Source organism: Podarcis erhardii (assembly GCF_964252035.2).
Source record: "Podarcis erhardii genome assembly, chromosome: 8".
In the NCBI taxonomy this organism is placed as follows: domain Eukaryota; kingdom Metazoa; phylum Chordata; class Lepidosauria; order Squamata; family Lacertidae; genus Podarcis; species Podarcis erhardii.
Window position 1 is genome coordinate 63,668,652 of NC_138499.1, and position 17,562 is coordinate 63,686,213.

General features: G+C 42.8%; 1 long non-coding RNA gene across 1 annotated transcript; it reads left to right on the plus strand.

Moving 5' to 3' along the window:
* Nucleotides 1–405: 405 nt before the first annotated feature.
* Nucleotides 406–5,040, plus strand: LOC309348183. Its single transcript, XR_014159277.1, has 3 exons — nt 406–747; nt 1,933–2,097; nt 4,867–5,040. It is a non-coding gene; the product is annotated as an uncharacterized lncRNA (long non-coding RNA).
* Nucleotides 5,041–17,562: the final 12,522 nt, after the last annotated feature.

Sequence of the window (17,562 nt, forward strand, 5' to 3'; positions counted from 1 at the left end):
GTAACTATATTACTGCTTGCAATCTGGGCACTGTACTACTGTTGATGCAAATTGGAATTGCATTGACTTTTTAATCTGCTGGTTTATGTTTATTTTATGGCCTGATTCTTCCTACCTAAATACAGAACTTGACATTATCAACTTTGAATCCCCCCCCCCCCCAGTTTGGGTTCAATTCTCCATCCTATCAGGGAGCTGTAGTAGTGAGTTTCCTGCATTGTCAGGGTTAGACTAGATGACTCTGAAGTTTCCTTCCAGCTCTATAATTCTTTATAAACATGATTATTCTGTGGTCATTATAAACTGCTTGAGGTGCTGCTCAGCTTCCCATTGATACTGTACATTAAATGGCTATTTGGCTCATAATTTGGCAGGCTTTAAGATGTTAGCAAAGTTTGAGCTAGGATATCATTTGAAGGTGGGAATAAGGAAGCCCCCTCTATAGATTCAACACAAGTTGGTGACTGAGATGACTTGCAACTGGCAAAGAAGTTCAGCAGCGAAGTTGGCCGTTGGCTGTGGCAAGAGCAACAGAGCAACAAAGGCAGAGCAAAAGATGTCCATCAGCCATCCCAAGGTCTCAGGCTACAAGAAGATGAAAAGACATAAAGAATTCTGCTTCTGTGATATCTGAGCCAAGGAACCCACCCGTGGGAAATCATATTGGACTGACCAGCAAGAAGAACTAGCATGATCCCATGCAGAAATGAGACAGCTGTCTGAGGATTCTGTATCCAGAAATGTTAGGTACTGGGAAAGTTTAAGCCTCTCTTTCAAAAGCTACTGAATGATTTCAGGTCTCTGCAAACCAATTTATGTGGTTTTACTTTCTTTTTCTTAAAGAAAGTTTTTTAAAATTTTTTTTTATTGAGTTTTACATAACCAGTTTGAATTCAAACATTGTACATCAACATCATCATTCAGGATTCCCTGAATCCCTTGACTCTCCTCCGCTCTTCCATGGTTACCATTATCAATCTTTTTTTTTCAACTGCCTCCCTTATTTTCTCTATTTTTAAAAACAAATAATCTATTTTACCGTAGTTCTTCATATATTACAAGCATTACTCAAATCCTGCCATCTTAAAGAAAGTTTGATTAGGCTAATTGACAATAATACACAGCATAGGCACCAACTCCAGGGGGCTGAGGACACCTCAGCGCCCCCAGGTTTGTGGGGACGGGGCTGAGCCTCCCCAATATTGAGGGGCCAGGTCTCACCAGGCCACCCCACTGCAGGCCTCACGGCCTCCTCCCGAATTGCATGATGAGCCCCCTCAATTTCAGGCAGAACTCAGCACCTCTGATACACAGCTTTAGACCAAGTCCCCCCCCCAAAAAAAAAACCCTCCAAGGCTGGCTTCAGGTGCATTCACACAGGTGTTTTGTTTGATTCAGGGAGATTTCAACATGTGGGTAGGATTTGGGCTAGTTTTGAAATGAAAGAAACAGCAACATTTTCCAGCTTTACACCTACAGAAGACCGGACAGAGCCTCACAGACAAAATTAGGACCCTGCCAGGTCACGTAGGGCCATAAGCCAGAGGTTGTCCATAATTTTTATAAATTATAAGATTTCAAGAACTAGCAAAGTTGTTTGCCATTTCAGTCTTTGAGCTCATAGAGCAGAGTGCTGTCTTCTTTTCAACACTCTCATTCCTGTACTGACGGATGGCAAACAAAAAATGAGTGCGATAATGGTTTGTTTCTAGGCTCAGCGTAAGTCACACATTGTCACAATATGTAGGGGTAACATCCCCTTGAATTGGCAGCCACACTAGCTGAAGGGAGAAGCCCTTCTTTTAAGATCCTCCCTGCATCTCTGCAAGACTGTTCAGAGAATTTAATCTAGGTTTTGAATGCTTAATTGGCCATAAGAAGCTTTTCCTTCTCTGAGTTAACAACTGTGTTCCTCTGAACCTTTTGTTTCAGAGGCCAAAGGAACATTCAGAACAAGGAAATCCTGAATAGGAAACTAAATGTCACCATAGGAAAGAGCAGAAAAATCTGCCAGGAAGTCTAAACTGGATTTACTATCATGACTGATAATCATCAAGAAGATACAAAACTGCAATGCTTACTGCATATTGACCAGTTGTAAGTAGGACACCTCGCTTTCAGAGAGCTGGATAAACTATATTTTGTTTAATTTTAATTAATCCCATCAAGGAAATATTCTGTCCCCAAATTACATGCAAAACAAGTTGAAATGCCAGTTAACCTAATCAGGGATTCTGCTTATGGTACTGAATAAAGTAGTGAAACAGCAATGAAGCAGGCAAAGGCTGCCAATACTGAGCCATTTCTTACTCATAGTTTGGCCACTGCAGGAACACATGATTTGTATTGTACATTCATGATTATTTGGTCTCCGTTGCCATTATAAGAGAACAAGGGAGGCGTTCATAGTGAGTTCCGGCACCTCGTTTTCTAGAAAAATAGCACTGGTTGGACCCACTATTGGTCTCATCTGCTCAATCTACCGGAGCCTGTCTTCACATGCAGGGGAAGTCCCAAACTCACTGAGCATTTGAGACCCATCGGCTACCCTCACCTGGTTTAGCCAGCCAGTCAAATTCATTCCTGGGGTATGACCGCTGTTACATGCTGACAGCTTCTAGGAGCCACAGATAAGAGCTAGGTGCAAGGTCGGGACCAAAGGTGAACAAACTACCCCAAAAGGAGCACAATGTGTCCCCCCACTCGAGGTACTACCCCTCCCCTAACACCCCATACACCCCAGAAGAAACAATATTGTCTGTTTTAAAGACTGATCAGCTTTTTCATCTCCTTTTCTCAAAATCCAGCCCAATAGCTAACTGGTTAGGTTGCTTGAAAGTGGGCCAAAGAATAATACTATTATAATTGCCTGGGCCTGCTCCATAGAAGGGTTTCTACCAATAATTATCCTGAGGCCTCCTTGTTCTTATTTAAGCATTGCTGCTGTTTCAATGCTTGGAAATAGTTACTGACCAAAAAACATTGACAGAGCTGCATTCCTGGCTCCAGCGCAAACCCCCTTGACTTAGCTGTGGGATTTTGTGTGAATGCGACTGGCGTACGTGAGCATTTCTAAGCCTCATAATTATATATCATCAGTATTGCATAACATTTGCCCAAATGAGATCATTTCACCAATTAGGACATCACTGGGGAAATGTCTCAGCTAAACTTTTTTGCTCAGCCAACCTTCAGATGAGAGTCAGGTACAACTGGTCTCTTTCAAAGATGTTTGGGAGGGAAAGAGACAGAATTAAATGCAGTGGCATAGATGATAGATAGATAGATAGATAGATAGATAGATAGATAGATAGATAGACAGACAGACAGACAGACAGACAGACGGACGGACGGACGGACAGACAGACAGACAGACAGACAGACAGATATGTTGCATTGATGCATCCCTAAGATTTTTGGTGATGTGGACAAAGTTAGCAAATACTAACCATATATCTGTCTTCTTATGTAAGCAATTCAGAGTGTGTGTCTGACCTACAAGATTCATAGAATCATAGAACTGTAGAGTTGGAAGGGATCCTCAGGTATGAGCTTTCGTGTGCATGCACACTTCTTCAGATACCTTTCGTGCATGCACACGAAAGCTCATACCAAGAACTAACTTAGTTGGTCTTTAAGGTGCTACTGGAAGGAATTTTTTTATTTTGTTTTGACTATGGCAGACCAACACGGCTACCTATCTGTAATGGGATCCTCAGGGTCATCTAGTCCAACCCCCTGAAATGCAGGAATCTCTTGCCCAACGTAGGCCTCATATCCACGACCCTGAGATTAAGAGTCTCATGCTGTACTGACTGAGCTATTATGATTTGGAACAAACATTTTAAGAGACTGTCTATATAAAAAAGCTGAGGTGTGAATTATATAATCTGTGGCTTTTTTTTCAACTTGAGAAACATTTATGCTGCTGCTGCTGCAATTATTATTTTATAATAACAAATTACACAGCACAATAAAGATAAAATCAATGGTTATGAGAGGGAGAGTTTTAAAAACCAAATGGGAGTTTGCCCAAAAATAAAATAAAAGCAAAAGCAAAATAAATTGCATTCAGTATAATTTGAATAATCAAAAAAATTTTTAACTACTCTGACCAATTTGTAATCTTGAACACTTGGAAGTGGCCATTGACAACCTCTTCATTATGCTGGAACAGGAATGGATAGACAAGGCTTTGTTATACTTCATAACATTCATAGAATCAAAATTGTAGAGCTGAAAGGGATCAGAAATTGTTTTTTGGACGTGGACTCATGATAGGATTCCACTGCAGTTCTAGGAAATGAGAAAGTTGTAGATTCCTCATACGATATTTGGTTCAACTAGTGAATTTGGAACCACATGCTGGAGAAGCAGTGGAGCTAGAAGAAAGCAGCAGAGTCCAACTCTTACCTTGTGAGTAAAATGATCTGGTTTCTGGATCACCTTACATGATAAGGGAGTATAGTATTGGATACTATCCAAGAGATTTTGTCGTCTCTTTCCAAAGAAAAAAAGAGAGGCCTCTGCACACACTTTTTGAGCCTGAAAACCTGATCTGAAAAGCTGAAAGATGTGATATAAAATAAAAAAATTCCTTCCAGTAGCACCTTAAAGACCAACTGAGTTAGTTCTAGGTATGAGCTTTCGTGTGCATGCACACTTCTTCAGATGTGATATAAAGTATAGCTTAAACACGGCTTGCCTTAAGTTATGTCGTTTACATGATGAAAACATACTCTTCTGATGTTATTGGTTTTTGTGTTTTTTAAAAGAAAATATCTTTTATTGATGTAAAGCAAAAACAAAAAAAAAAAAAAATTGCAGCAAGAGGCAATTTAATGGAGCCAGGAATTTTATTGAAAGATGCAGATCCCCTGGGCTTGTCTGGAAAATAAGAAACATGTTCAGAGATGATGCGTCCTGCAGGCCTTTGAGGTTCACAAGAGAAGGTCTACCAGGAGGTTTGTCTAGACTGAGAGTTAACCTTCTCGTTTGAAATGAGGAAAATAGCACCAACATTTTGCTTATGAAAGCATAAAGTGTTCTGTGTTTGATTAAGGATGTTGGGCGGGTGGGTGTTTTTAGCTCAGCGACACCACAGAGTGTTGTACTGTCAAAGAGAAGTACTGTCAAATATGTACAGAAAATAAACAGGAGATGTAATGCAGCAAATGACCTCTAAACATATGAGAGGGTTTAACAACCCTTGGCGTCTTCTTTCCAAGATCCAAGAAACTTTGATTTTTTAAAATAAAAAATACAGTTACAAAGGTTGCACGCCACCCCCGATCTCTGCCGAGTGGTAGCAACCTTCCAGGAGGTTCCAGATACTTACTTGGGGTCTTGTTTCCATTGGGAATCAAGGTGTGGCGAAGACTGCTAGGTCTTTAAGAAATATCATTTATTAACACATATTTACACTGGAAGTTTTCAGTGGAGGGAGTGCAGAGTTTACTGCATTTACATTCACATCTCAAGAGGGGCTTGGTCTCCACAGCTGTGCAGCATCAGATTCTAACACATCTCTGTACCTCTGTCCCAGGCTGACTTCAGGCTGACTTCTGACCCTCAGTCCCTGCATGGAGCCTTGGCTCCACCCTTCTCCATCCCAAGAACCTTTGCAGAAAACAACTTTCCCCCCTCTGTCTGCTGGCACCCCTTATCAAGACCACTGTTTTTTCAAAAGGGCCCATTTTTCCTGTGTGACATCACACCTCTTGTATCCTCCCCCTCAGTGGCAGAGAATCTCTTGCCCTGATGATGGCTTTCACTGATGTGTTAATGCAGTGGTTCTCAAGAAACTTTCTCTGGGGCACACGTTTCAGAGTAAAAATTTGCTCACACCTAATTTTAAATTGATAAGAAATACGTTGGAAAACAAAAAGAAACAGCTCCTAGCAGTGCTTGATTTATGACACATAACACAACTACTTTGTAATAAAATCATGGGACATCTAGAAAGTATCAAACAATGCAGCTACATAGGAACATGAGTCATTCCCAAAATATAATATTGATTGTCCTTGAATCTTCCTGGCACACTTGCCATCCTCTCCTGCCACAGCCTCTGAGAACCACTGTGCTAATGACTTGCTTCCAGCACCTTTTGTCATTTTTAGTACTGCTGCAGCAGGAAGGTAAATGGTGTGCTGTTGCACCAGAAGCGGTTTCGTCATGCTGGTCACATGAACTGGAAAGCTGTCTGTGGACAAACGCCGGCTCCCTCAGCCTGAAAGCGACATGAGCACTGCACCACATAGTCGCCTTTCACTGGACTTAAGCATCCAGGGGTGCTTTATCTTTACCTTTACCTATCCCAGGTGAGGCCCTGGCCTGGCATCTTCCCTTCAATACTCCAAATACCGTCTAAATTCTACCCCTTTACTAATTTCTAATATTCACTATGTCCAGCAGTTATGGGTGCCCTTGCACCCCTAAACTCTGTTACTCTAGAACTGTAACAATACTATTGGAATATTTTTTTCCTCTCCCTTAGTTCCCAGATATACTCACTGATCTGGCTTGCATGACTTAGTAAGCCAAACTATGGTTTCCTGGGATTTGGCTTAGCACAGGGAAGAGGTGGGAATAAGATTTCCTAGTTCAGTATATATTTAGGCTTAGTTTCAGTAGCAGCTGAGGGCTAGAGGGTTTTCAGAGCAACTGCCCTCCATTACTGTACAATCTCTTGAATAATAAGCATTCCATCTGAATCCAACTTTAGGCAAAGTTTCACCAGCTTTTGGTTTCATTGTTTGCAATATGAACCTCTTTTGCACAGATCACATACCCTCCAGCATTTCTCCAATGAAAATAGGGACGTCCTATTTAATGCTGATGGTGGTGGTGGTAATTTTATTATTTATTCCACTTACCTTATACCCTTTATAGCCTTACTAAAATCAAGATACACTATGTCCACAGCATTTCCCTGATCCACCAAGTTTGCAATTCCATTTTTTAAAAAAACCAGATTGGTCTGGCATGATTTATTTTTGAGAAACCCATGCTGGGTCTTAGTAATCACAGCATCCTTTTCTAAATGCTCACAGACTGACTGTTAAGTACCAGGACTTTCCCTGGTATTGATGTCAAGTTCATTGGTTGGTAGTTACCTGAGTCTCCCTCCCCCTTTTGAAGATGGGGACAACATTTGCCCGCCTCCAGTCAGTAGTGATCTCAGCTGTTCTTTAAAATAATGCATTTAAAGAAAACAAGAGAGGGTCAGCCAAACAATTTTGTTTTTGTGCTCCTTTGTTCAGCACTTCTTTGTTTACATGGCTCTGTATGTAATTGTGTGAGTCTTGATAAAATCATACAAACATTTAGCAGGACCACACCTTGCTCGCCTGGTCCCTGAGTAGTTGCTAGCAGCTCCCCCAAACTCTTTCTTCTGCACTTTGGCCTAAATGCCAGGAAACAAATCCAATAGGCAATAAAACACAATGGCAATTATCATTTTTGCAACCTGTTTCTCCCCAAACAAATGCTCTGTAGAAGAAAAGAACCGCTGAAGCCTTTTAATGAACTGTTTGAACAAACAATGGCTGGGGCCCAGGTGCTTGATCTAACGGGGATGCAAACTCACCAGGCAGCCTTTGCTGGGTGTTTGTTTCCTCTTGCAATTTGTACAGCTGCAGAGGGAGCAAGGGAGAAACAGGCTCCATCAGGAAGCCCTGGCTGTGGGGTGGAGGAATGCTACTGTATGTAGCATCTGGGCCAGAGGTACGGCATCCAAAGCAGCGGCTCAAAAATCCAAATGGTCCCACAAACTTTAAAAGGTTGGTGACCCTCACCCTGTTCATTTCAATAGGATTTCTACTGACCAGGTGCATTGCTAGGTTCTTAAAGGACACAGGGCACAGTTCACACACATTTGTGTAAAATCTCTGTGCTATTATCTATGTATCGATGACTCTGGGAAATTTTGCCGGCGGATGCTGAGGTCTCACCGTGCCCATCTGTCCAATAAGCAAGTCCAGAAGAATTAAATGGAGGAAGGAGCATGTCTGCTTCAGAAGACCAAGGGCTCAGGCCCCATAAGCCAACACCTAACAAGTCCCCAGCTATCAGTGCAGACAGAATGGGGCTGGTTTGCTCTGTTTCATATCATGAGCATTGTTTTTATTTTGTAAAGTGTTGGAACAAGTTTATAAGTTGAAATAAAATATAAGTGTTAGCAACAGGCCTCTTCATTTTTCTTTTCTCCCTCCCTCTTTTCTCTTCTTGTCAGTAGTACTTCAAAAGAATGTAAGATCTGGTGCTCTGAAACATTCTCTTGTATGTGTGTTTTATGGATTTTCCACTCTCTGATACTTCTCAGCTGAGATCAGGCCACCTAATAGGTTTTGGGAATTGACAGCATTCTGAGGCAAGAAACAGACAGAATAAAGTTCAAAGGAGAAAATATGCTTCTTTGCTGCTTATTCATGTGTTTTTAAAAATAGGATGTCTGCATTGTATAGCATCAGCATGAATAGGATGACCCCGCCTGCTTAATGAATCAGAATGGTGCAAGGTCTTTTTGGATGAAGTAGGGGAAAGAAAGCTACTTTTTTGCATTAAAAATATCCATTAGAATACCAGGACCACACACACTCTCTTCAAAATATCTCAACTTCAAATCAATCAGTAATCAGAACATGGAAACCTCCTGCTTGCATCCCATTCTGGCACTCAGAAGCAAGGCATGCCTTTCTCTATATATGTAACTATATAATTAAGAGAGTCATGGAATCGTGATTTGGCTTTAGGTGATACTTGGTTTTCAGGCAGTAGTGGCTACTCCACTGCAGATGTGCCTGGAGGAAGCAGATTATCTAGATCCTGTTTCTGGTTTCAGGCCCTGGAACAGTTTTAACCTTAGAACAGCCTTGGTCGCCCTGATTGGTCACCTTTATTGGGAGAGAAACAGGAGGAATGTCACGCTGTTGGTTCTCCAGAATATCTCAGCAACTTTTGATACCATTTACCATGGCATCTTTCTGGAACAACTGAGAGTTGGAGGAACTGTATTGCAGTGGCTCCACTTCTACCTGCAGGATGGCTATCACAAAGTAGCCCTAGGGAATGGTTGCTAAGCCCCATGGCTTTGGGGCTGTGAAGTCCTGCAGGGGTCTTTTCTGTCTCCCAAGCTATTCAACTTCTATATGAAACTATTGGGAGCTGTCATCTGGGGATGTAGAGCACAATGCCATCAGTGTATTGATGATGCACAGCTCTATCTCTCCATTCCTTCTGAATCATGAGAGGCCGTGAAGATGTTGGACTGGATGGAAGCAGTCAACAAACTGACGCCAAAAAGATGGAGGAGGCACTGTAAGTGCTTGGTGTTGTATCTGGAAAGTAGGTGGGTTACCTGCTCTGGGAGAAGTCGTGCTATCCCTGCCACTGGAGTCCCAAGTGGCTTCTGTGGCTAGAAGTGTTTATGCCCAGCTTAGGCTATTTTGCCAGCCATGACCACCCCTGGAATGGGATAGACTGGCCTCAGTAGCCCATACTCCAGTGAGTCTGGTGAGAGGGTCTGCCCAATGGGCTATGTAGGCTTTCCTTATGTCCTTTCATTCTAGACTGGGGCAACAGTGCAGAAGTTGGGCATACTGTAGATATTGGAATAGTTAGCAGCACCAGCCTACACAAGTGTATACCTTCTTCCCCTGATGTTGGCTGGATACAAAGGGCACAATTGTGCACTGAGCCTCTGTATGGGAATGTGCAGATTCTGTTCAGCCCTTCAAGTTTGTTTTGAGTGGCTAAGTTAAGCATCCATTCATGGGTGGGTAGGAAAAGCCTGAGGCTACAGATTATCATGATGTTTTCTAATTGGGACCAAGTTAAAACAGATCTAAATCCCTAGCGCAGACAAAATATGCTCACATACTTAGTGTCGGATAATAATTATGGTTTCTCATAAAAGCTGCTAATGACAGCTTGCTGTTTTGTGACCCAAGGGAGCATCTACTTTGAGTTGTTTCATGCACACTGCCTAAACAGCTCCAAAGAGACCACCACAATGTTGGGCTGTCTCCTGGCACAGGGAAGTTCTTTTGCTCCATCTGCCTACTAGCATTAAAAAAGAAAGAGGAAAGCGTGCAATACGAATGGAGAGCCTCCCACCTGCTTTCAGCCAGCCTTCCTCCCTCTCCCACAACCTCTTCCTCTAGTAATGTTTCTCACTTCCTTCAAATCCTTCTTTGGGACAAGTTGTGTGTTACTGGGATAATGTAGCACTCATTTCTGCCCTGGCATGGCTAGATGGCTCTCAGTTCAGTTTGGTAATGTCTTTAGGAATGAATGGTGTCAATTAGCAACTGATTTGAATGCTGCTCAATCCAAACATGTCATTCCACTTAAGGCTTGGCAACAGTGAGATCAAAGCACTCCATCACTTATTTAAGGGAGTGGGTGGCGCTGTGGTCTAAACCACTGAGCCTCTTGGGCTTGCTGATTGGAAGTTTGGCGGTTCGAATCTGCACAACAGGGTGAGCTCCTGTTGCTCTGTTCCAGCTTCTGCCAACCTAGCAGTTCGAAAGCACACCAGTGCAAGTAGATAAATAGATACCACTGTGGCAGGACGGTAAACAGCGTTTCCGTGCACTCTGGCTTCCATCACGGTGTTCCGTTGCACCAGAAGCGATTTAGTCATGCTGGCCACATGACCCGGAAAGCTATCTGCGGACAAACGCTGGCTTCCTCAGCCTGAAAGGCGAGATGAGCTCCATACCCCATAGTCACCTTTGACCGGACTTAACTGTCCAGAGACCTTTTACCTTTACCTATTACTTATTTAATAGTATATGCTGCCATCTGATAAAATATCAGGGTGTGATCAATGATAAAACACCATTAAAAACAATACAAATAATAATTTTAGTGATTATTTCACCCAGTCAATGTGGCTCCTTTCTCCAAATGCTACGGGAGCCCCTAAAAGGTGGTTTCCATGTGTTTCCGGTATAATATTGCTCAGCTTTCCTCACTTCCCCAAGAAATCAAATGTCTAGGGGCATTGCTACAGTTTTTCACTTCCTTAGGTTGGGAGTGCAATGGAGATGTCATATCTTTTAAATATCTGTTTTATGAGCATATAAGCAGAACAAAGTGATCTTCCGCAGCAGGCAGCAAAAAACACTGAGCCTGAGTCAGATCCCCAAAACAATGGTGTGGACTTCCACAAATCTCTGGCTTCCAGGCCAGTTAAACTCATTTCTTTATCTCTCTCTCTTTCCCTTCCTCCCTCCCTCTCCCCTCTCTTCCTTCCCTCCCTTCCTCTCTTTGCCCAAATTCTAAGAGTAATCCGGCTACAGCTGACAGCTGACATGCAGTGGTGAAGCTGCATGCTCTGGCACCGGGGGTGGAGAGCAGGTGGGGGCATGGCTGGCGCACATCCTGGGGGCATGGCACTCATGGTGTGCACCCCAGAGGTGTAGCATGCCACCCGCAGGGGTGTGGCGCACGGTGGGGGGGTGTGGCGCGTGTCCAGGGGTGGCAGCGAGGGTACCCGCCTCCCCGATGGTGCCGGGGGTGGTGCGCTCCCCCCGCCCCTCCGTTTTTCCGCCAGTGCTGACATGAAATAGCATTTCATATTTGGCTGTTGACAGCCTCTGTGAATTTTTGTTTATTACCACCTGTCAAAATTTAGATATGCAAGAGATGCTAATGAACCTAAAGTGTTTGAATTCCTAATTTCCAACTACTTGTAGCAGCTGAATTCACAATGCTGAGCCAGTATATTTCACATTCCACCATTTTGCAAAATGTGATTTCAGCTCTGTCCTGGAGGAAGTGGCCCATCCCTGGAGTACAGGTGTGCGAAAGCTTTGGCCCATCAAGTGTTACTGAACTACAACTCCCACCAGCCCCAGCCAGCATGACCAATGGCTAGGGATGACAGAAGTTGTAGTTCAGCAGTGTCTGGAAGTCCCAAGGTTGCCCATACCTGCTGTAGTATTTATTAACAAATGTGAATGTGTTGCAGATTTCCAATGCTTCTCCAGTGCCTGATTCAAGTGTTCATGAAACACATGGCCTCTGCCCCAGAAGCCATTTCCCCATGTTAGGGATGCATAGGGTTGCCAACAGTAGTAGTAGTAGTAGTAGTAGTAGTTATTATTATTATTATTATTATTATTATTATTATTATTATTATTATTATTTCTATATCCCGCCCATGTGTTTTAGGACCAGCTTTTTCTGGGTGTAGTCATATGGTACAATCACTGTACGTAAAAAAAAGGCTGTAGGAACTAAATTTATGACTGCAATATCACATGCTTTCCCTGCCTTTCTGTTGATTTATTTTCAACTCTATCATTCCAGGAAGCTGTGTGGTGCAATAACCCCTATGTCTGTTGGTGGGGAACCCATAAAATAATTCACCACTACCGTATTTCCATTCTCGAATGGGTGGAGGGTGTTACTATAAATAGGTGGGGGAAAGCAACTTCTCTTATTTCTCACGTCCGTAGGTTTTATTGTCAAACGATGAGGGGAAAACAATGATGGATGTGTAGGACTTTCCTGTGAATAAAATGGAGAGAAAGATGGTGAGAAAGACAAATATATAGAGAGATTGAACTACTGAATTAAAACCATGTGATTTCGGCCTTACTTGAATCCACCATTATGAGAAAGCATTCCAGGCCTATGTGACAGCAAATATACCGGTATTCAAGAGGGAGCCTTTTAATCCCCTGAAAATATTTGCTGCAACTGCTATGATGGCCTTGGAAAGGCTGCAATGGAAGCATCTCCTATGGCATGGGAGACTGTGATGGGGAATGAATAGAGTGTGCATGTATGCATGTATGCCCCACCCACTGCTGGCTCTAGCCACGGCCACTGGCATGTGACTCCTGCCTGCCCTTCCATCACTGCATGTGACCCTCCCGGGGGGGGGGAATTGTTGCTCACCCCCTCCTATGCAATTCTTCTGATCCCCTGTGGTTTCTCCCACAAATAAACCCTATAGAGTGGGTGGTGACTGTAGTTCAGACTTCGCCACAAGCATCATCATTACAAAGAGATAAAAGAACTTTATTATTACTATTACTATTATTTATTAAATTTGTATACCACCCTTCATCCACAGATCTTAGGGTGGTTCACAACATAAAATTACTATATAAAACCCACAAAATGCATGGTACCATTAAGAACAACAAACCAATAATCCCCCCTCCCACAACACATTTAAAAGGGTATCAGATGATAAGCAGCCAAAGGTCTAGCTGAAGAGGAACATTTTTGTCTGGCACCTAAAGGCGCCAGGTGAACCTCCCTGGGGAAAGCATTCCACAAACGGGGGGCCACTGAAGAAAAGGCCTGCTCTCATGCCCTCCAACATTTCACCGATGAAAATAGAGACGTCCCATTCCATAATGATAATTTTACTATTTATACCCCACACATCTTATTAGGTTGCCCCAGTATTCTGGGCAGCTTCCAAAGTATATAAAAACATAATAAAACATTAAACATTTAAAAAACTGGTTTGCCTTCAGACTGCTCGGGGGTTGGATAACTCCATACCCTCCAACATTTCTCCAATGAAAATAGGGACATTCTAAGGAAATGCATCTTAAGACAGCATCTTAAAAAGCAGAGACATCACCTTGCCAACAAAGGTCCGTATAGTGAAAGCTATGGTTTTCCTAGTAGTGATATATGGAAGTGAGATCTGGTCCATAAAGAAGGCTGATCGCCGAAGAATTGATGCCTTTGAATTATGGTGCTGGAAGAGACTCTTGAGAGTCCCATGGACTGCAAGAAGATCAAACCTATCCATTCTTAAGGAAATCAGCCCTGAATGCTCACTGGAAGGGCAGATCGCGAAGCTGAGGCTCCAATACTTTGGCCACCTCATGAGAAAAGAAGACTCCCTGGAAAAGACCCTGATGTTGGGAAAGATTGAGGGCACAAGGAGAAGGGGACGACAGAGGATGAGATGGTTGGATAGTGTTCTTGAAGCTACCAGCATGAGTTTGAGCAAACTGTGGGAGGCAGTGTAAGACAGGAGTGCCTGGCGTGCTCTGGTCTATGGGGTCATGAAGAGTCGGACATGACTAAACAACAACAACAAGGAAATGCGGGACATTCTGGGATCAAATCAGAAACTGGGATGGCTTCTGTAAATTAGGGATGTCCCTGAAAAATAGGGACGCTTGGAGGGTCTGTATTCTTTGTTGCCACCCTCCAGACCTCTCAATGAGGGGGCACATGAGAAAGGGCTTCAGAGAATGATCTCAGGGTCTGCATAGGTTCACTTTTCTGCTCTGTAATATAAGGAGGGGCATTCTAAAATACCTAGCAGGTTTCCTATATTCTTTTGCAGAATCCTAGATCAATATTCTTTTCTATGGTGTTTGAAACAAGAATATCAGAACTAAGCAGCCAAGCCTCAGCAGAGAGTCAGAATGGTGTGACCGTGTTTGAGCACCAGAAAGGTCATGCTTTCATAGCATCGGTCACTTCCTTTCACAGTACAATATGATTGTGAATGTGGAGGAAAATGTTTATTATCCTGTTGTATATTCCCACCTCTTCCTCCCTCTTTTTCTCTTTGTGTGCTTTTTGAATATAGCATAAAGTAGCAAGGTAGAAAAGCCATAAATTAAAAAAAAGAGAGAGGAAGGGATCTGTTTCCTGCATTGTTAACTTTGAACTATGTGTCTGCTTCATAAAATGAATGTGCATTTCAGAAGCCCTGGGAAAAGGTCAGCAGATACTTCAGGGGTTGAAATGCTTATTTGCACTGAATCACTTTTTGCCATATATCGCTGCCTTTCGCTGAAGGGAGAGACAGGAAACTGTCTATATGGAAGATAAGAAAGTGGGAATAGGATGGAGCAGGTTACAGAGATTTTAGGGTGCAGAGATTTCTGGAGCTTAAATATTACAGAACGTATTGAGGAAATATTTATAAGCAGGCTTGGAAGGTCAGAAGGTTTAGACTGAAGCTGCAATTTTATACACTCAATGGGGAGCAAGTTCCATTGCATTCTGTGCGACTACCGTTTGAAGTGAACAGGGATAGGATTGCATTGTTTATTTAGAACTTAAAACAATCCACTAAAGCACACTAAGCACTGTTTAAAAAAAGTTACCACCTACCACATCTAATGAGGCTAAGGCAGGCCTGAGTAGAAATTTACAACATACATAGAAAAGAACTATACACAAATAAAGACACTTGTGAGACTGAAATACTCGTGAGACTCATAATCATTCGTTTTGGATTTAAGAACATTGAACAAATATATTACAACAATTGAAGGATGTATATTTAATGAAATTTTGAATAGTATTATTCCATAGTATTAAGTACACATAGAATGCAAACATGACAAATGCGTAAATATAAAGAAAATATAGAGAAACGAGAAGAATGAGGGAGGGAAGTACAAACTTGTTTAGAATTAAAGTATTAAGGTTAAAAGGAATAAGGTATGTATTATGTATTATGATGGTGAGATTTGTAAAATCTGTAAAAACCAATAAAGATGACGCGGCAGCTAAAAAAGCCTATGCAATTCTGGGCTGCATCAATAGGAGTATAGCATCTAGATCAAGGGAAGTAATAGTGACACTGTATTCTGCTCTGGTCAGACCTCACCTGGAGTACTGTGTCCAGTTCTGGGCACCACAGTTCAAGAAGGACACTGACAAACTGGAACGTGTCCAGAGGAGGGCAACCAAAATGGTCAAAGGCCTGGAAACGATGCCTTATGAGGAACGGCTAAGAGAGCTGGGCATGTTTAGCCTGGAGAAGAGGAGGTTAAGGGGTGATATGATAGCCATGTTCAAATATATAAAAGGATGTCACATAGAGGAGGGAGAAAGGTTGTTTTCTGCTGCTCCAGAGAAGCGGACACGGAGCAATGGATCCAAACTACAAGAAAGAAGATTCCACCTAAACATTAGGAAGAACTTCCTACAGTAAGAGCTGTTCGACAGTGGAATTTGCTGCCAAGGAGTGTGGTGGAGTCTCCTTCTTTGGAGGTCTTTAAGCAGAGGCTTGACAACCATATGTCAGGAGTGGAATCTTCTTTCTTGTAGAAGATTCTTTCCTGCCAGGCTACAGTTGAATTTTGCTTTGACACTGACAATGAGATTACCGGTATATCCTCCGCCCAGCTTAGGAGGCACAGGTCAGGTGCATGGCACACACAACTCGGTCAGCTCCTTGCGCCTCAGTATCTGCTGCCTGAGACAGCTGCTTCACCCTGCCTCATGGTAGGACTGGCCCCAGATGCATCTTCCCCTCAGGGAGTTTTGGAATCTGAAAGATGTCCTAAAGGACATTGCTGTTGCTGTGAAAATGGACCGATACTGGTGGCCACCTATCACATGGAAATAATAGGAGGTGACATCCCGGAGTGGTCTCTATCTGCTAGCACAGAACTGTGTTATTGTCATACCATATTAAGTTAAATTTGCAACTCTTGAACCTTCACATACGACACACCTTTATCTGCCTTCCATTGGGCAAAATACTCCTGCAACTCTACAATTCTATGATTCTAACAAAAATAAATGTTTATAACATTTCTGTGATTCTGACCCAAAGTCACAAGTAGCAATCAAATACTCATATCAGAGTTAACTGCACTTTTTCAACCTTTGTGACTTCTTTCCTTTTCTCTCTCCTTATTTACTAAATCTTCAGCTTGCATGTATTCTTGGTTGAAGAAATTTGGGATACAGTTTTCAAGTGGTATTCTCAGGTACAGTGATACCTCGGGTTAAGTACTTAATTCATTCCAGAGGTCCGTTCTTAACCTGAAACTGTACTTAACCTGAAGCACCACTTTAGCTAATGGGGTCTCCTGCTGCTGCCCGAGCACGATTTCTGTTCTCATCCTGAAGCAAAGTTCTTAACCCGAGGTACTATTTCTGGGTTAGCGGAGTCTGTAACCTGAAGCATCTGTAACCTGAAGCGTATGTAACCCAAGGTACCACTGTATAGTAATCCCTCATTTTACTGGGGGTGGTAGCTCCAAGGGTTATGCATATACATGGAAATTGTGTATAGTCAGACCCTTGAAGTCGTCCCACAGGTAGCAGGTGAGTGCCAAAAGCTTAAAACAGGTATAGGCAAACTCAGCCCTCCAGATGTTTTGAAACAACAATTCCCATCATCCTTGACCACTGGCCCTGTTAGCTAGGGATGATAGGAGTTGTAGTCCCATAACATCTAGAGGGCCAAGTTTGCCCATGCCTGGCTTAAAAGCTCTTTTCATGCTGCGTCCACTTGGCTTGCCTTCTGGGCAAGGCCTCCTCACTGCATCGGCTCTGGAAGGCTAGGGGTGATTGCACAGGATCTCAAAGGAACTTGGATTGTTCCATTATGAGATCTCACAAGAGTATCCCAGAGCCTTCCAGAGCTGGTGCTTGCCCAGCAAGCAAGTGGGAGATCTTGAAAGTTCTTTTCACACTGAGTAACCCCAAGAGGACTCTGCACAAAAACAGCTTTTAAGCTCTTCTCTCCACCTTGCTTGGGATTTGACTTGAGCCATTTCAGCTCACCTTAAACTGCATATGGTTGGAATCATGCAAGTC